Raw genomic sequence first — 21218 nt, 5'->3', positions numbered from 1 at the left:
TTAGACTGGTGTTTTCCAGTGCAGACCCGATCCTAATGTTCTGCATGTTCCTAATGTGGGTGCTGTTATACATCTACACGCATCCAATTGTCTACAACGCCTGGTCAGACTTCACTCTGAAACACTAGTCATATTCTGGTCGGCAAACAATGAAACTACTAAAAAAGAATAGACGCAATCAAAGAACAATGATATTTACTGTTTTATAATCAGGACGAACCAAGTTACCAACTAGACAGGTCCAGAATTTTTTGGTAAGCTCGACGGAAGAATGCTAAAACCGTAAACATAACAAATATTTAAGGTTATCTTCAAAATTATTATGTCAAAGAAAAACCTTTAAAAAAAAACACAACATTTTTCATTTATGTAACTCTGAAAAATCTGGTCTGATGAGCTCGTGAGGTGGCTCAAAGGGGGCCTAGCTGAGGCCACCGGACGGGTCGCAGGTTGCGGATAGCGAACGACCTACCTATATACAGGTCATATAGGTAGGTCAGCTGCGAATAATCGGACATCCCTAGGGAGAGTACCGAAAATAAGCAGCCCCGGACAGCCAGCGGGTGTTCGCGAAGTAGCAACACTGACGATGCGCTTGTGGTGCCGCCTCGTATAAGTAGCTCACACACTCCCCTATCCCTACACACTACCTACCCACATCCCAACCCCCCACATTCAGCTCACACCGGGCCGGACTAAGAGTGTTATTCGACCCGTGCCGAGAGTCAGCCTGGCTGGGGGCCCGGTATATAAAACTAGCCCAGTCGTTAACGGAGAGCTCAGGGACTTGGCAGCCCCCTGTTCTAAGTATGCCTTATCCGGGCAACGTGGATCTCTGCCCGGACGGACCGTACCCCTTCTCTGCAGCTCGTGGGAAAAGAATGGAAGAATTTAAAAACAAAAAAAATGAGTCTGGCACTCCCCAAATGCCAACAGGGAGCAATCCCAAACAGGGGAAGGCAGCGGCCCAAAGGCCTGGCCCGACCCGCAAATCAGCAGGGAAAACCTGCGCGGCGGAAGATGCTAGGGAGAGCCCAAAGGGGTCCCATCCCGGTGTCGGGGTGGGTGGTGAATTGGCTCCCAAAACCGATACCTTGGCAGAGTGGCTATGCAATCCTGCGACTGCTCTGCCTGCTGGTAAAGTGGCGGGTGATGAGTCACCATCTACTAGTGTCCAAGCCAAATCTTTTACATATGCCGATAGAAGGAGTGCTGGCAATATACTCCGTCGGCAGAACGCAAGCCAGATGTCCAGCCCGACGGACAAATGGATAAAGAAGGTTGAGTGGGCCTCGAAGGTGCTGCCGAACTTTGGCAAGGAAGCACCGAAGAAGGAAGCCCCTCAGTCAAAAAGGCAGCGCTCACAAGAGACTCCGGGGCCGACACCGAAGCGCTCCAGAGTGCTGCCTAACACATCATTCGCGCAGATTGCCAGAGAAAGGACGCTGATTGGCGTCCTGGACAAAGGCAGCGCGGACTCCCGGATACCTAGAAACCAGTGGAAGTGGGTGGAAGCGGCACTGGCCGACCGCTGCTTCGAGCTGCTGGAAAAGCAGCCTCCATGAAGGAGCCGGAGCGCATCCTAAAAATGTTGCAAATATGCAACCCCCACCTCCCAACAGCGGATTGGAAGGTGGTCAAAGTTGAGACGACACAGGGCCCCAAAAACCAGGCGGTGGTCGTCCTCAACAAAGAGTCGCTGGCCCCGATTGAGGCTGCCAAAGGCGAGCTCAATTTTGGGTTCAGCTCTGTGACCGTAAAGGTCTACAAGTCGGATGCGGCGGCCGAGGCACGTCCTGTCGACAAGCCAGTCGAGCAGGACGCTGCCTCGGAGATCGAAGCACCCGACGATCACACAGAGATAGACCCAGAGGGCTACTCCACCGATGGCACGCTGTGATGCGACTTCGATGCGATGTGTTGCCACGAGGAAGTCGAGGACGATCCGGATGCCGACATTACAGTGGTGGAGAGCACTAAGGATGTCCTTGAGGCTCCTTCAGATCAATCTCCACCACTGTAAAGCAGCATCCGCTGCTCTTATACTCCGCCTCGAAGAGAGCGGAGCAGACGTAGCCCTGATCCAGGAACCTTGGATAGTGGGAGACAAGGTTTGTGGACTAGGGAAGGAGTACAAGATAATTGTAGCTCAACATGAAGGTAAAACCCGCACCTGCATTCTCGCCAGAAAGCACCTTAATATCTTTCTGCTCCATAATTATAGCGATAGCGACAACACGGCGGCAAGCCTAGAGCTGAAAGGGACACATCTAAGGCTGATGTCGTCCTACATGGCCCATGAGGGAAACGATCCTCCCAACGACCTTGTTCGCAAACTAGCCAGCGACAGCGAGAGGTCGGACATAGACCTATTAATAGGTTGCGATGCCAACGCTCACCACACTCAATGGGGGAGCTCGAACACAAATGTAAGGGATGAGTCACTTTTCAGCTTCATCCTTAACTCAAATCTATTTATTTGTAATCGGGGCAACGACCCCACTTTTATAATTAAAAATCGACAGGAGGTTATTGACATCACCCTAGTGTCTTCCAACCTGTTAGACATAGTCAAGAGTTGGCAAGTCCTTGATGACCACTCTTTCTCTGACCACAGATACATCGAGACCACACTATCCCTCGAGTGTCCGAAACCTAAGGACTATATTAATCCCAGGAAAGCCAACTGGGAAAAATATAGCTCAGCCCTGGAGGACTTACTCCCCGCCAAAGCACCATCATGCCCTGACACAAAAGACGACCTAGATCGCCTAGTGAACAGGTTCACAGAGGGGGAAAAAGAAACCCCCCTGGTGGTCAAAACAAATAGACATCCTACGTAAAAGCTGCAGGACCCTCTTCAACAGGGCCAAAATCGCGAACGAGGAGAGCCACTGGGCAGACTACAAAATCAGTCTGTCACTATATAAAAAGGAAACAAGGAAAGCAAAAAGGGCCTCTTGGCAAAAATTTTGCTCGGAAATTGAGGAAACGTCAGAGGCCGCAAGGCTTCGCAAGATTCTCTCAAAAACTAACCCCTCGGTAGGGTATCTTAAAAGGAATGACGGCACGTGGACTAACTCCAGTGAGGAGTCCCTGCACATTCTACTAGACACACATTTTCCAGGGAGCACAACCATCGAGACGGCACATCTTCCAGGAGAGGGACCGGTAACCTCGATGGATCACATCCTCACAAAACGTAACATAAGCTGGGCAATAAACAGCTTCAACCCGTTTAAATCGCCAGGCCCAGACCAGGTAATCCCGGCCCAACTTTAGAAGGCCGGGGATACGGCCATCAACTGGCTACAAGGTATCTTCAGGAAGATACTGGCTGTGGGTACGAACATGGCTTAAAGCAAAGATAGTCTTCATTCCCAAAGCTGGGAAAGCCTCGCACTCAGCTGCAATAGACTTTAGACCAATCAGCCTATCGTCCTTCCTCCTCAAAACCTTTGAGAGACTCGTCGGGCTGCAACTGAGGACAACTATACACCCTCAGTTGCTGTCAGGCGCACAGCATGCCTACCGGAAAGGAAAATCCACGGAAACGGCTCTTCATGAAGTGATCTCAGCGGTAGAGAAATCTCTGCATCACAAAGAGTACTCACTCATAGCCTTTCTCGATATTGAGGGAGCTTTCAACAACGTTGTACCGGGCGCCATTACAGAAGCCCTGACTGACCTGGGGGTGGACCGTCACTTGGTGATGCTCATTGATCAATTGCTCACATGCAGGACGGTGACATCATCGATGGGATCGTCCGCCCAGTCAAGGTATGTCAACAGAGGCACCCCGCAAGGTGGTGTCCTGTCTCCTCTTCTGTGGAACATAGCAGTCAACAAGATTCTATGTGACCTAGAAGGGGGGGCTGCAAAGTCGTGGCCTATGCGGACGACGTTGCGATTATCTTCTCGGGGAAATACCCCCAAACACTGTGCGACTTAATGTCCACAAAGCTAGCGCAACTGTCGGATTGGACAGAATCGCGCGGTCTGGGAGTAAATCCCTCAAAAACGGAGCTCGTACTATTCACAAATAAATACAAGGTCCCGCCCCTCAACCCTCCAATACTACAAGGATGCAGGCTCTCCTTTAGCGACAGTGCCAGTTACTTAGGGTTGGTAATTGACAAGAAGCTTAGCTGGAACCTGAATGTCAAAGACAGAGTGAAGAAGGCAATGACTGCACTCTACACATGCAAAAAAGCTATTGGGCTAAGATGGGGTATGAGCAAGCATAGTCCAATGGATATATCAAGCTATAGTTAGACCAATACTACTCTACGGAGTTACGGTGTGGTGGCCGGCCCTATCAAAAAGGGCGATCACCAAGCAACTGGGCAAAGTCCAGCGGACTGCCGCCCTATGCATCAGCGGAGCTCTTCGCACCACCTCAAATGATGCGCTAAATGCCATCCTATGCCTACAGAGCCTTGACCTCGCAGGAAAGGAACGGGCAGAAGCAGCAGCAATACGTCTAAGAGACTCAGATCAATGGGTGACACAGTGCATAGGTCACTCAGCCATACTAAATAATAGCAGTACCGTCCCCTCAAAAACAGACTACCAAGTTCCAAGAGAGTACACAGACACTCCCTTCGACACAATCATTCCTCACAGAGACGAATGGCTCGAGGGACTCCCAGGCCCAGATGGGGCCATAAACATCTTCACAGATGGATCAAAGCTGGACGACAGAGTCGGAGGGGGAATCTACTCTGAACAGCTAAGCATAAGGCATTCCTTCAGACTCCCAGATCATTGCAGTGTCTTTCAAGCGGAAGTCATAGCAATCAGGGAGGCTCTAGACTGCCTACAAGCGGCTGCCGTCACGGCAACCAAGCTAAACATTTATAGCGACAGCCAGGCTGCGATCAAATCGCTAAGCGCGATTTCCTCGAACTCGGCCACCGTGGCAGACTGCCGCAAATCTCTGCACGAGATGGCTCAGCAATTGTAGCGTGCAGGTGTGGGATAGCTGTCGTTTACCCATACTAGTATGAAGAGATTTCGTGTGCACCTCTAGCTATGCTCTGACTAAGCTCGCCGGATTGTCGGGGTTCGTTCTACTCTCTCCTTTCACATACTGACACACACTCGCATAATGTTTTAGGTGCACATTTAAAAATTAAAAATAAAAGAAGAACCAAACATAAAACTAACAACAGAATCCAGGTTTAACCGGAGCAAGGAATTGGTTATGGGACTAACAAGTTGGTTGTGGAAAGTGTGGACATACTTATCAATTACTCTACTCAAATGATGAGAAACTCCGGTGTTAGTGAGAATCTCTATCTTCTCTACCCTCCCAACCTATGCTATACAGGTAACCTGACCGTATAGACTTTTGAATAACGTTAAACAGTTATCATCCCACCACCTTGATCATGCCTTTCTGAGGACGGACTCCTGAATTTAGAACATATTATGATTGTACTTCAAAATCAATATCATTATATATATATTTCAATAAATCCCTAATCATATAATTAAATTCTTGAAGGGGGGTTTTCTTAACTTATAATTAAATTCATTTTTTTGCTGTGTCTCGATAGCTTAATATATATGTAAAGAATTGAGAAGAAATATTAGGAAAAATAAAGATTTAAAAATGACCATCATATATGGGTAACAGATTCTAAAGGGGTGAGAGGTACCAATACATTATGGTTACGGATATATAAAGGATATATCAATAGAAAAATATATGTAACACGCAGGTTACTTCCCAGCTCAGTGCATATATGTACTTGTTCTTATTTACAAACTCACAGCGCTTTTGGTAGGCTAGTACCGTTTATTCCATCCGTGATCGTTGAGCTCAATGATGACGTTGGTGTATACTTCTAAGGAAAAGAAAAGATATTTAATACGAGTATATATGCACGTGAGCGTACTAGAGTGTACTGCTGTAATCTCAAGAAAAATTAATGTTGCTCTCATACCCATTAGTTTCCAAAAACCATTATGTTGGCTGGTTTACATAACTAACTATAAAACTGTATACATCGTGTGACGAAAGAGAATGGTTTTAGCCTGGCACATGAAATCTAGAGGAAAAAGGGGCGTGTGTTACATCAACGAGTAACTACGATCCTCTATTGACGTGGTCAAGAGACATGTCAGCCAGGCTGAGTAGGACTGCGCCTCCGGAAGAATCCAACAATAATGCAATCAATTCGAGTTCATTATTGGGTGTCGCTGGCGCAGCTAAATCAGCTGACGATGGGGTACATTAGCTCCTTAGCTTGACTTCAGGTTGCCGATCCGATTCGACGTCGGTCTGCGGACTACACTTTCATTGGAGGCTCGATAACGGGTGGCATCAATAACGCCAAAAATAAAGTTCCAGAGGCGCCTCTTGGTTTTCGCCGTGCATCCACACGGTTGTTGAGGCTTTCGACAGACAACGCCAAGCTGCAGGTCTCGCTGCTCGGTGTTTTCCCGCGGGTTCACTACTTGTCTTTTCGATCCGCCCCACCACTCTCGTAGACCACACCGTATATGCCCTCTTATGCAACGGATGATCGCACGAGCAGTACCGTGGCTAAGGGCCGCCGTCCTATAACACAAATTCTTATATATATGACATATCCATAATTCCCCACATCCCATACACATTATGTTTATGTACAATTCATCCACCCCATCCACACAAGTAACAGGACCCCACTCAAGAATCAATAACTGTTTCTTCCCATACTCCAAGCTAGGGCCCCCCATAATATAAACAATGGACCACATTGTTTCATCAACATTAGAATCACGCCACTCTCGAGAAATCGATTCTTTAGAATCACGCCACTCATGAGGACCAATCAAAGCTAGATTGCAACACCGATCGCCAGCAGTGGATGCCTTTCATCAAAGCCGACGCATCCCCAAATATCGATCCAGGCACGTACGCCACCGACACGAAGATGCAGCCGAGGAAAGCAACGCCCGAAGCCAGAGTCGGGAGTTCCAAGAGAAGGGCTCATGGAAACTAGCCAGCAGCAGAGAGATCAGTTCCGTTTGAGACAAGCAGACGTAAAGTTAAGTCGGGGAATTCAACCAATCTTGTGACATAAAGCTATCAAGTACTAACGAGGGGGAACGTTGTGAGTTGCTGCGTACACCGCAACTCTACAGTTATACCCGATACTAAGTCAGTATGGCTCTCCTGCGGCAGACGCCGCTAATATTGAACCACACGACAAAGAGTGCGTGCGAGAGAGACAGAAAATCAGTCTGAGCGTGACGTCGGGCGCTGCGTGGCCACTGCAAATTGATTTCTTGCTTTTGGCTACAAAAATGATCCGATCTGATCCAGATTCAGCAATCTGATAGATATAGTCATTATCTATGATTCTGCGTTTTTAGTTTTCTCGAATCTGCAATATTGTGGATGCAACAGATTTTCGTCCTTTGTGGGGGCGGAAGGGGGTGGGGCGAAATTCTGAGATATACGTTTTATAGTGAGATCTAACAGAAGTGCGGATACCAAATTTGGTTACTCTAGCCTTAATAGCCTCTGAGATTTGTGGATGCCCCAGATTTTCGTCCTTTGCGGGGGCGGAAGGGGGTGTGGCGAAATTTGGACACGAAACGGTCAAGGTCCGATATCACAGGAGTGTGGATACCAAATTTGGTTGCTCTGGATCTTATAGGTTCTGAGATCCTTGAACTCATATTTTGCAATTGGCAAAGCCGACCATGAAACCTGTGTGTTAGAGAGAGACAGAGCGAGAAAGAATGAAATTGTTTTCTTGATTCTGGCTATAATAATTATACGATCTGGTTGAGATTTTACACTCTAGAACATATACGATACGATCATCCTCTACGATTCTGCGTTTTTGGTTTTATCGTATCTTTAAAAATGTGGATGCCACAGATTTTCGTCCTTTGTGGGGGCGGAAGTGGGCGGGGCAAAGTTTTGAAATATTTTTGTAGCAGTGACATATCACAGATGTCTGGATCCAAAACATCGTTGCTCTAGCGCTTATAGTCTTTGAGCACTAGGCGCTGAAGGGGACGGACGGACGGACGGACGGACGGACGGACGGACGGACAGACGGACAGACAGACAGAGCTCAATCGACTCGGCTATTGATGCTGATCAAGAATATATATACTTTATGGGGTCGGAAACGATTCCTTCTGGACGTTACACACATCCACTTTTACCACAAATCTAATATACCCCAATACTCATTTTGAGTATCGGGTATAAAAATAAAATCTTTTTTAAAAACTAAATTTCGAGTTGCGGATATTTAACTGGCGCAGTCGGTAGGATTTCGTTTAAAATTAACTCCTATATTTCGGTAATGGTCAGCTTGTGTAATTTCTAATTACTGTGATCACGTAATCCCGGAATCGTTAATAAAATTGTGAAATCCGCCAAAGAACCTATGTGTTACGAGCACATACGATTTGCAAAACTAAAATTAAGTGAACTGAAGTAAGCGGAGATAGTGATCCACCAAGAACAGTGAAACACTAAATACAAAATCAAAAAACTTACAAGTGAACCAAAATAAAGTTAAAAACTACTGAAAACAAAACAAAACCCAATCAACACCAACAACATGGCGTTACCACCACTATCATTGAGCGAAATCCACTTGAACCAGGCACTGCTGTCGATCAGACAAATACCTGCCTATGACGGTTCATCTGGACAGCTAAGCTCATTTATCAAACGAATCGAATATGTATGCGGATTATATCCAACTGAAGATCTTCGCCAACAAAGAATCCTATTTGGAGCGACCGAGATCCAACTGTCAGGAGAGGCACAACGCATATCGCAAGTGATACAACCCAACACGTGGCTCGAACTGAAGACGGCGCTGATCAACGAGTTCAAAAATCACACACCATATGAAGAACTCTTACGACAACTATACACCACCAGATTCAAAGGCAGTCTTCGTAAGTTTATAGAAGAATTAGAGATAAAAGCATTATTAATAAACAATAAGCTAAACTTAGAAAACATACCAGAAAATAATTTCATTTATAAAAACGCTTTGAACAACACAATTAAAGATGTCATTACTCGAAAACTTCCTGACAGAATGTTCATGACCTTAGCAAGAAAAGATATTACCACATTGTCTAATCTTAAGAAGGCAGCACAAGAAGAAGGATTGTACGAAGCTAGTACAACAGATTCAGGTACAAATAAAGATCAATCGAAATCGTCTCAATCAAATCGAAAGAATGTTGGAAACTATTATCCAAATTATAATACTACTAACTATCACAATCAAACTCAGAGTTCATCTGGAACAGGTTAGACTAATCGAACAAATCAAAATCAAAATTCCCAAAATCCTGGATTATACAATGAGTTCAAAAATTCCTTGAATCAAGGTAGGGCTCAGAATCCATTCAATCAGCAAATATCTCAAAACCAAGCTAGTGGGAGTGGACCCAACCAACCTACTAAAAGAGGGAGGGAGAGCCAGAGTGGCCAAACGAAGATGGACGTAAATTTTCATCAAGCCGCCTCGGAAGAAACCGAGGAGGACCCTATATAAACATTACCAATAATAAAAGAATATTAAGGTGTATCGCTGACTCGGGATCATCGATCAACATCATGAAAGAAAATTATACAGATTCCGAGATAAAAGACGATAAGCACAGAAGTGCACTGATCCCTCTACAAAAGAAGAGAAGATCGCACCTAAGTGCCTTGACCCATCTCCAGAGGGAGATCAATACTTCGCTTCCGCTCTAGACAGTGAATTAAGGGAATGTAATCAATTAAGATTGGAACACTTAAACGACGAAGAGAGGGAAGAGTTAAAGAAGGTCTTATATGAGTTTAAGGATGTGCAGTACAAAGAAGGTGACAATTTGACTTTCACAAGTACAATTAAGCACGAGATCAAAACTCAACATGAAGACCCGGTCTACAGACGACCATACAAATATGCCCAGATACATGATCAGGAGGTAAACCAGCAAATCAAAGATATGATCAGGCAGGGAATAATTCGAAAGTCGAATTCTCCTTACTGCTCGCCCATATCTATGATTCCGAAGAAGATAGATGCTTCAGGAAAGCAAAAATATCGAATGGTAGTAGACTATAGAAGTCTAAATGAAATAACAGTTAAGGACAAATTCCCAACTCCACGAATGGATGAAATCCTAGACAAACTAGGTAAATGTCAGTATTTTACGACAATCGATTTAGCAAAAGGTTTCCATCAAATACCCATGGAACCTAGCTCAATCCCCAAAACTGCGTTCTCCACTAAGCATGGACATTACGAGTTCACTCGTATGCCCTTTGGGCTAACCACTGCCCCAGCTACCTTCCAAAGATGTATGAACAATCTGCTAGAAGAGTTAATCTTCAAAGATTGCTTTGTATACTTAGATGACATCATTATATTTTCCACTTCATTGGAAGAACACTTGTTGTCACTAAGGAGAGTATTTGGAAAGTTGAGAGACGCCAACTTGAAGCTACAAATGGATAAATGTGAATTCATGAAAAAGGAAACTGAATTCCTAGGTCATGTAGTCACTACTGAAGGAATAGTACCAAATCCAGGCAAAATCTCTGCCATTGTCAAATTTCCAATACCAGAAACGACTAAACAAATAAAGTCATTCTTAGGTCTGTGCGGGTTCTACAGGAAATTCATTCCTAATTTTGCAAACATAGCAAAACCCATGACACTCAAACTAAAGAAAGGAGCTGTCATAGACCCCAAGGAAGAAAAGTACGTCGAGGCATTTGAGAGACTAAAAGTACTCATCACCTCAGACCCTATCCTTGCGTTCCCAGACTTTGACAAAATGTTCACGGTAACAACCGACGCTAGTAACATAGCATTGGGAGTGGTTTTGTCACAAGAACACAAACCGATCTGCTACGCTAGCAGAACCCTAAATGAACATGAAATAAACTATTCAGCCATCGAAAAGGAATTATTAGCGATCGTATGGGCAACCAAGTATTTCCGTTCATACCTGTTCGGTAGAACATTCGAGATACAAAGCGATCATAAACCCTTGATTTGGTTGAACAACCTCAAGGAGCCAAATATGAAATTACAAAGGTGGAAAATAAAACTGAATGAGTTTGATTTTAAAATGAAATATCTACCAGGCAAAGAAAATCATGTAGCTGATGCCTTATCAAGGGTAAAGATTAATGAAAATCTCCTTGGAGAAGCTTCCAATAGCGTTGGTGCAACTGTACATAGCGCACAGGAAGACAATCTAAATCACATTGCTATCACGGAAAGACCAATTAACTATTACAATCGGCAAATTGAGCTAATAAAAGGCAATGAAGATAAGGTAGAAACAATTCGTTATTTTCACAAGCTAATCATCAAGATCACGTATAAGGAAATGACTAACACCTTAGCGAAGGATATAATAAAGGAATATCTATGCACCAAAAAGAGCGCATTTCCATAACGAAATAGATTTTCCTCCATTCCAAAAAGCCTATTTAGAAATCATTAATTCTAACAATATAACCAAAGCTATTAAATCAAGCACGAAACTCCTAGATATTCAGAATTACGCTGAATTTAAAGAAACCATATTAAAGAATCATAAAGGCTTACTCCATCCAGGGATAGAGAAAACCGTCAATTGGTTTAGGGGAAAATACTATTACCCGGATTATCAAAAACTAATCCAAAACATCATAAACGAATGTCCTACTTGTAATATTGCCAAAACAGAGCATAGAAATATGAAGTTGGCATTCGAAACTACACCGGAAATACTGAACATCAGAGAGAAATACGTCATAGATTTCTATATGGTTGGTAACCAAAAGTTCCTATCATGTATTGACGTATACTCGAAGTTTGCCACTCTTGTAGAAGTAAAAAGTCGTGACTGGTTAGAAGCAAAAAGAGCCATCATGAAAGTTTTTAACGAGATGGGCAAACCAATTGAAATCAAAGCCGATAAAGATTCAGCTTTTATGTGCACAGCATTGCAAGCATGGCTGAATGCGGAAAACGTCAAAATAGAGATCACTTCCAGCAAAAATGGAATATCTGACGTAGAAAGATTTCAGTAAATGAAAAATTAAGAATAATATCTAGCGAGGATAACCCAGAAGATAGATTCACGAAGTTTGAATTAATTCTTTATACTTATAATCATAAAACCAAACATAATACCACAAATAGGACACCAGCTGATATATTCATTTATGCAGGCTCACCTGATTATGACACCTAACTAAATAAAGTGAATAAAATCGCTCAATTAAATAAAAACCGCATAGAGTATGAAGTAGATACCCGCTATAAACTATCACCTCTAGTTAAGTCTAAGGTAACAAATCCTTTCAAAAGGACGGGCGAAATTAGACAGGTAGACGAAAAACATTATGAAGAAAAGAATAGGGGTAGGAAAATAACTCATTATAAATCAAAATTCAAGAAAAAGAAGAAATCTAATAGAAGCAAATATAATAATTCCAGAGAAACCGAGGAAGTTAATGGAATCGGCGAACTTCAACACAATTAAAATCCTCATCTTCCTCATAATTACCATCGTAATGGCACAGGGCCAAAACATAGAAATAAATCCTATAAAATCCCAAAACGGATATATGATATTCAAAACTGGATCGATTAACATACCTATCAATTACGAATACCATTATCTAACTGTTAATGTAACTAAAACCGAAGAACTATACCAAAATTTATTAATGCAAGCCACTAAATTCCAGGACATAATCCAAATAAAATATCTAGTAGACAAATTGCAAAGAGAAATGAACGGGCTAAAAATAACCAAAAGAAATAAAAGAGGTCTAATCAATATAGTAGGAACAGCCTACAAATATCTCTTTGGAACACTAGATCAGGAAGATAAAGTCGATTTGGAACAAAAAATAGAAAATTTAGCCAGCCATAGCATTCAAATGAATGAACTAAATTTGGTAATAGATGCAGTTAATAGCGGAATAAACGTTATAAACAAACTAAATGAAGAAAAAGACAGGAATCAACAAATAGAAATTTTGATATTCAATCTACAACATTTCACAGAGTATATCGAAGATATAGAACTAGGTATGCAATTAACTAGGCTCGGTATATTTAATCCAAAATTATTAAAACAAGACCACCTGGAACAAATAAATTCTGAGAAAATACTAAATATAAAAACCTCCACATGGCTAAAATCCGATACCAACGAAATTCTAATAATTTCCAACACTCCCAAAGACATTACAAATGTACCAATCTATAAAAGTACTACATAAAAAATGAAGAAGTATTTGTTAAAGAAACTAGATTGAAAACCAATGACAATTGTATAAAAGGAATTTTAATGCAAATTCCCACTAAATGTCCATATTCCAAAACTTTTCAAAACTTTCAAATAAACTTTATTGAACCCAATATACTAATCACATGGAATCTTCCAAAAACAACGCTAAACCAGAATTGTGTAAACCAAGAAATCATAGCGGAAGGAAATACCATTATAAAAATCTACAACTGTTCAATCCAATTAAATGAATTTACAATATCAAACACAATGTTAGATTTTGCCCAGAATGTTTATGTCAACAACAACATAACTAAAATAAAACCACTGTCGTATGTCCAAACTAATGAAATAATTATGCAATACACCAAATATAGTAACCTATTACAAATAAGTCTACTAATTTCATTTGTCATAATTATATTAGTACTACTAAGTTATATAGCTGTTAAATTTAAGAAAACTTCTAAAAGAGTCACGGTTAAATGTATTAACCCTATAATAGAAGCAGAAGAGGAACCAACCTCAGCCACCGCACTTGACACCCCGTCACTATACCCGAGGGTAATCGCCTAGGGACAGGCTAATAACAAACGCTGGGGGAGTGACATATCCATAATTCCCCACATCCCATACACATTATGTTTATGTACAATTCATCCACCCCATCCACACAAGTAACAGGACCCCACTCAAGAATCAATAACTGTTTCTTCCCATACTCCAAGCTAGGGCCCCCCATAATATAAACAATGGACCACATTGTTTCATCAACATTAGAATCACGCCACTCTCGAGAAATCGATTCTTTAGAATCACGCCACTCATGAGGACCAATCAAAGCTAGATTGCAACACCGATCGCCAGCAGTGGATGCCTTTCATCAAAGCCGACGCATCCCCAAATATCGATCCAGGCACGTACGCCACCGACACGAAGATGCAGCCGAGGAAAGCAACGCCCGAAGCCAGAGTCGGGAGTTCCAAGAGAAGGGCTCATGGAAACTAGCCAGCAGCAGAGAGATCAGTTCCGTTTGAGACAAGCAGACGTAAAGTTAAGTCGGGGAATTCAACCAATCTTGTGACATAAAGAAATTAAGTACTAATAATAAAATCTTTTTTAGAAACTTAATTTCGAGTTGCGGATATTTAACTATATATATTACCACGAACACTTTCCAAACTAATCACGGACATACCAGCTAGGTTTTTCTTTACACTGCTTTCCTGGGTAAATCTCCTGATTCTCGGTCTTAATTGAAACTCAACTCAAGAGGTATGGCGTAGATGCCAGAACTGTTCGTTGGCTAAATATATATATATATATATATATATATTTATTTATTCCCGAGTAAACACGTCCGCTTTAATCAATCGATTCTCAGTCAATAACTCCAGCCCAACTTCTGCAAGTTCAGCTAAGCGGTTCCGAACCCAAAAGCTCGAAGATCGGATGATATTTGGAAACTTTAACTGCATAATCGGATGATCTTAGGAACTTTAACTGCATAATCGGATGATCTTTCGCCCAATTGAGCGAAATTTTGGTCAAGCTTTTAATATATGCTCTCCCTACGCTACGCTACTCTCTTGGGTCAAGGTAAACGTGACGTCTTTCGCTTAGATGCGTGCGCTGCGCGCCGACTCTCTTTAGAAAGCTTTTCGGAAAGCTTGCAGCTTACGATCCACTTTCGAAGTTACTAAGTATCTGCACTTTTAAGCATTACCAAAAGAAAACTGTGCTTACCCGTGATGTTCCATACTCTGTCCCTAAATTCGGCCCCTACACAATTTGCTATTAGCCTGATTTGGGTCCCAGGCCACCGGGACATCGAGGGCAACTGTATAGCGGACGAGCTGGCCAGATCTGGCACTACAATCCCCCTTCTCCAAGACAACGAGGATATCTGTATGCCAATGGCCACCTGTAAGCTCATTATAAGGGAGCAATACAAGCGACTAAAAAACGATATGTGGCAAACAGTGCCACGATGTCGCACAACTCGGCAAACATGGCCGACCATGGACATGAAGCGCACCTCCGAGCTCCTCAAGTTAAGCAGGAAAAGGTGCAGCGTCGGGCTACTCCACCGATGGCACGCTGAGATGCGACTTCGAGGCGATGTGTTGCCACGAGGAAGTCGAGGACGATCCGGATGCCGACATTACAGTGGTGGAGAACACTAAGGATGTCCTTGAGGCTCCTTCAGATCAATCTCCACCACCGTAAAGCAGCATCCGCTGCTCTTATACTCCGCCTCGAAGAGAGCGGAGCAGACGTAGCCCTGATCCAGGAACCTTGGATAGTGGGAGACAAGGTTTGTGGACTAGGGTCGAAGGAGTACAAGATAATTGTAGCTCAACATGAAGGTAAAACCCGCACCTGCATTCTCGCCAGAAAGCACCTCAATATCTTTCTGCTCCATAATTATATCGATAGCGACAACACGGCGGCAAGCCTAGAGCTGAAAGGGACACATCTAAGGCTGATGTCGTCCTACATGGCCCATGAGGGAAACGATCCTCCCAACGACCTTGTTCGCAAACTAGCCAGCGACAGCGAGAGGTCGGACATAGACCTATTAATAGGTTGCGATGCCAACGCTCACCACACTCAATGGGGGAGCTCGAACACAAATGTAAGGGATGAGTCACTTTTCAGCTTCATCCTTAACTCAAATCTATTTATTTGTAATCGGGGCAACGACCCCACTTTTATAATTAAAAATCGACAGGAGGTTATTGACATCACCCTAGTGTCTTCCAACCTGTTAGACATAGTCAAGAGTTGGCAAGTCCTTGATGACCACTCTTTCTCTGACCACAGATACATCGAGACCACACTATCCCTCGAGTGTCCGAAACCTAAGGACTATATTAATCCCAGGAAAGCCAACTGGGAAAAATATAGCTCAGCCCTGGAAGACTTACTCCCCGCCAAAGCACCATCATGCCCTGACACAAAAGACGACCTAGATCGCCTAGTGAACAGGTTCACAGAGGCATGCAAGAAAGCCTTCGCGGCAGCGTGCCCCTCTAGCAAACCTAAGGGGAAAAAGAAACCCCCCTGGTGGTCAAAACAAATAGACATCCTACGTAAAAACTGCAGGACCCTCTTCAACAGGGCCAAAGGCGCGAACGAGGAGAGCCACTGGGCAGACTACAAAATCAGTCTGTCACTATATAAAAAGGAAACAAGGAAAGCAAAAAGGGCCTCTTGGCAAAAATTTTGCTCGGAAATTGAGGAAACGTCAGAGGCCGCAAGGCTTCGCAAGATTCTCTCAAAAACTAACCCCTCGGTAGGGTATCTTAAAAGGAATGACGGCACGTGGACTAACTCCAGTGAGGAGTCCCTGCACATTCTACTAGACACACATTTTCCAGGGAGCACAACCATCGAGACGGCACATCTTCCAGGAGAGGGACCGGTAACCTCGATGGATCACATCCTCACAAAACGTAACATAAGCTGGGCAATAAACAGCTTCAACCCGTTTAAATCGCCAGGCCCAGACCAGGTAATCCCGGCCCAACTTTAGAAGGCCGGGGATACGGCCATCAACTGGCTACAAGGTATCTTCAGGAAGATACTGGCTGTGGGTACGAACATGGCTTAAAGCAAAGATAGTCTTCATTCCCAAAGCTGGGAAAGCCTCGCACTCAGCTGCAATAGACTTTAGACCAATCAGCCTATCGTCCTTCCTCCTCAAAACCTTTGAGAGACTCGTCGGGCTGCAACTGAGGACAACTATACACCCTCAGTTGCTGTCAGGCGCACAGCATGCCTACCGGAAAGGAAAATCCACGGAAACGGCTCTTCATGAAGTGATCTCAGCGGTAGAGAAATCTCTGCATCACAAAGAATACTCACTCATAGCCTTTCTCGATATTGAGGGAGCTTTCAACAACGTTGTACCGGGCGCCATTACAGAAGCCCTGACTGACCTGGGGGTGGACCGTCACTTGGTGATGCTCATTGATCAATTGCTCACATGCAGGACGGTGACATCATCGATGGGATCGTCCGCCCAGTCAAGGTATGTCAACAGAGGCACCCCGCAAGGTGGTGTCCTGTCTCCTCTTCTGTGGAACATAGCAGTCAACAAGATTCTATGTGACCTAGAAGGGGGGGGCTGCAAAGTCGTGGCCTATGCGGACGACGTTGCGATTATCTTCTCGGGGAAATACCCCCAAACACTGTGCGACTTAATGTCCACAAAGCTAGCGCAACTGTCGGATTGGACAGAATCGCGCGGTCTGGGAGTAAATCCCTCAAAAACGGAACTCGTACTATTCACAAATAAATACAAGGTCCCGCCCCTCAACCCTCCAATACTACAAGGATGCAGGCTCTCCTTTAGCGACAGTGCCAGTTACTTAGGGTTGGTAATTGACAAGAAGCTTAGCTGGAACCTGAATGTCAAAGACAGAGTGAAGAAGGCAATGACTGCACTCTACACATGCAAAAAAGCTATTGGGCTAAGATGGGGTATGAGCAAGCATAGTCCAATGGATATATCAAGCTATAGTTAGACCAATACTACTCTACGGAGTTACGGTGTGGTGGCCGGCCCTATCAAAAAGGGCGATCACCAAGCAACTGGGCAAAGTCCAGCGGACTGCCGCCCTATGCATCAGCGGAGCTCTTCGCACCACCCCAAATGATGCGCTAAATGCCATCCTATGCCTACAGAGCCTTGACCTCGCAGGAAAGGAACGGGCAGAAGCAGCAGCAATACGTCTAAGAGACTCAGATCAATGGGTGACACAGTGCATAGGTCACTCAGCCATACTAAATAATAGCAGTACCGTCCCCTCAAAAACAGACTACCAAGTTCCAAGAGAGTACACAGACACTCCCTTCGACACAATCATTCCTCACAGAGACGAATGGCTCGAGGGACTCCCAGGCCCAGATGGGGCCATAAACATCTTCACAGATGGATCAAAGCTGGACGACAGAGTCGGAGGGGGAATCTACTCTGAACAGCTAAGCATAAGGCATTCCTTCAGACTCCCAGATCATTGCAGTGTCTTTCAAGCGGAAGTCATAGCAATCAGGGAGGCTCTAGACTGCCTACAAGCGGCTGCCGTCACGGCAACCAAGCTAAACATTTATAGCGACAGCCAGGCTGCGATCAAATCGCTAAGCGCGATTTCCTCGAACTCGGCCACCGTGGCAGACTGCCGCAAATCTCTGCACGAGATGGCTCAGCAATTTGCTATTAGCCTGATTTGGGTCCCGGGCCACCGGGACATCGAGGGCAACTGTATAGCCGACGAGCTGGCCAGATCTGGCAATACAATCCCCCTTCTCCAAGACAAGGAGGATATCTGTATGCCAATGGCCACCTGTAAGCTCATTATAAGGGAGCAATACAAGCGACTAAACAACGATATGTGGCAAACAGTGCCACGATGTCGCACAACTCGGCAAACATGGCCGACCATGGACATGAAGCGCACCTCCGAGCTCCTCAAGTTAAGCAGGAAAAGGTGCAGCGTAGTCACACGTTCCCTCACGGGACACTGGCTAATAGGCACCCACGCTAACAGGCTGGGGGCCCCACATAACGATTTTTGTCGCAGCTGTAGAGACGAGGAAGAGGAGGAGACAGTGGAACATCTGTTCTGCTCCTGCCCAGCTCTCAGCAGAAGAAGGCTACAGCACCTGGGCTCAGCCTTTCTACACGACATCTCAGAGATGTCCAAACTATGTCCCAGGAGGATAGCGAACTTTGTGAGAGCATCTGGATGGGATAATTGCTGACAGGAAGTCTCACAACGCGGGAAGGAAATGATCCTATGCGGTATCACAACGGGCCGAAACCGGCCTAAGTGTGACGGGTTCCGAGCGAGCCCGGCAGCCGCCTCAACCTAACCTAACCTAACTCTGAAAAAGCAATTAATTTCAACAGTTTCAATTTTTGTGTATAAATTAGACATTTTTTTTGCATCGGCTGCAAATTTGCACCAAAATTCGTTGATGCGCCAGCGAAAACTTTAATGTACTTTTTTCTATTAATATCGATGTCAAAAATATAGAAAAAGTATTGATAAGGTTCATGATGCATTATAATTCGAATAGATAAAAAAAATAGATTTTTTCGTATGTCGAAAATTGTGCTTTTGTAAGCTAGGTTAGCCGTTTGACTTTTTTTTTTAATTTTTATCGTTTTGTACCAATTTTAAGTCTGCTTCAACTTTTTGTTTTTCCTTGGCTATATCTTTCGTGATAGGGACAGTTGTGCCAACCGATTGGAACCAGAATTTTTATTTGCAAAACAGCCTGAAAGTATGCCATAATTTATAAATAAATCCACTCTTGAAGTAGCTGCTACGAAACCATGAAATTTGCCTGCTACGAAACTATTTAAGATGCTGGCTATGCAACTATGCTCTTTGGGTGCTATGAAACTCTGGAAGCCGGCGCCTATGAAACTATGAAAATGGCTGCAATGACGCAACTGAAGCTTCTTGAACCTGCTGCTACTTGGACCTTGGCTCTGATGCTATGCTATGCTACTTTCCCAGTCGGTCAATTGTGGCGTTTTGATACCTCAAGATCCTCTCTGATCGTTCAGGTGCAAATGCCTTGTGGCGGGAACCGAATGGTTTGGAAATAACATAAAAAAAAAGGTTTGCAGAGCTTGCAATCGGTGTGCCGGACGGTCTCTCCGCCGGACCGATAGCGTACCGTCGCCGTCACCGTCACCCCGTCGACAGACGCCCTGGAAGAGAGATTGGCGATAACCCCCGCCATAGGCAGCGGCCCCGTTGCTGTTGGGTAAATGGAATCGACTTTGGTTTTTTTTGTTTCATTTATTTTGTAACGCTTTCATTTAATGGCTAAATAACCTAAAATTCGCCGTAAACTAAATGGTTTTCACTTCATAAAAATGTAATTTACTATATAAAAATACACAGTTGTGTTGCAATGGAAGCATAAATAGGCATGTTTCAGCATGTAACAAAATTCATGTACAGTTGTGTTCGATCCTGATCGGTTGTTGTCTTTTCTCGTTGCTGTCTTTTGTGCGGAAGAAATCTATGAACTATCTTGGTATATAGATTGTATGATTACATAAATAACGAACAAGGCATTGTAGTATATAATAAGTATATTGTATAAATAATGAATAATTCAACTGGCATTCAAAAACTCTTTCATGTTCCTCTCTGATATTGATTATGTGGGTCATTCCAGAGTTCTCTCTCATTCCAGAGTTCTCTCTCTTTCTCGCTTCCGATTAGCATAGTATTCATTATTACTTTAAAGGGAAGACGATGTGGGGCGTAAGGCGTAGAGTAAAGGGTTCCATTTGATAAGGCCACATATTGACGGTCGTACGATTTTGTTTTGTGTTTCTGTGCTTGTTTGTTGTACAAAGGGAAGAGCATGTTTTTATAAAAAGAATTATCGTATAGTAATAACCAAAAGCTGAGGGTTTCAGTTACGTCTAAGTTTAAGTATAAATACAGCAAAAAAAAAAAAACAGTAATTTATATTGGTTTGTTTACATAGTATCATTATGTGGTAGACCTTTGCACTCTGCCGTAACAAGTGGGGATTGATTGGGTAGATAGTAATTAAATACAAATAAATAATTAATGCCTTTTTTTTGTTGTTTTGTTTTTTCACTCTTTCTCAAGACTATACATAATTTGTGTGTTTTCTGTATTTGTTTCATATTCATATATAATATATTAATGATAAGGCACTTTGAGAATTATATACCCCCCACATTTGATTGATCAACGAGCGCGCTCTCTCTTTCTCTATCTCTCCATCTCTCTCTATTCCTCTCTCTGTTTTGAATTTTTTTCGAATTATTCCGTTGCTATTGTTTCAAATTGTACATAACTATAATACCACTGCCACTGTGAAATCAATCGAATTAATATAAATAGTTAAATATTGGATTGTTGTGATTGGTTTTGAATGGG

General features: G+C 43.5%; 1 long non-coding RNA gene across 1 annotated transcript; it reads left to right on the top strand.

Annotated features, from left to right (window-relative positions):
- Positions 1-147: 147 nt before the first annotated feature.
- LOC117186544 lies at positions 148-20767 on the top strand. Its single transcript, XR_004471561.1, has 2 exons — positions 148-254; positions 19511-20767. It is a non-coding gene; the product is annotated as an uncharacterized LOC117186544 (long non-coding RNA).
- Positions 20768-21218: the final 451 nt, after the last annotated feature.

Source organism: Drosophila miranda, chromosome XR (genome assembly GCF_003369915.1).
Source record: "Drosophila miranda strain MSH22 chromosome XR, D.miranda_PacBio2.1, whole genome shotgun sequence".
Taxonomy (NCBI): Eukaryota; Metazoa; Arthropoda; class Insecta; order Diptera; family Drosophilidae; genus Drosophila; species Drosophila miranda.
The sequence above is the reverse complement of the archived record's forward strand: the minus strand, read 5'-3'. Positions and strand labels throughout refer to the sequence as shown.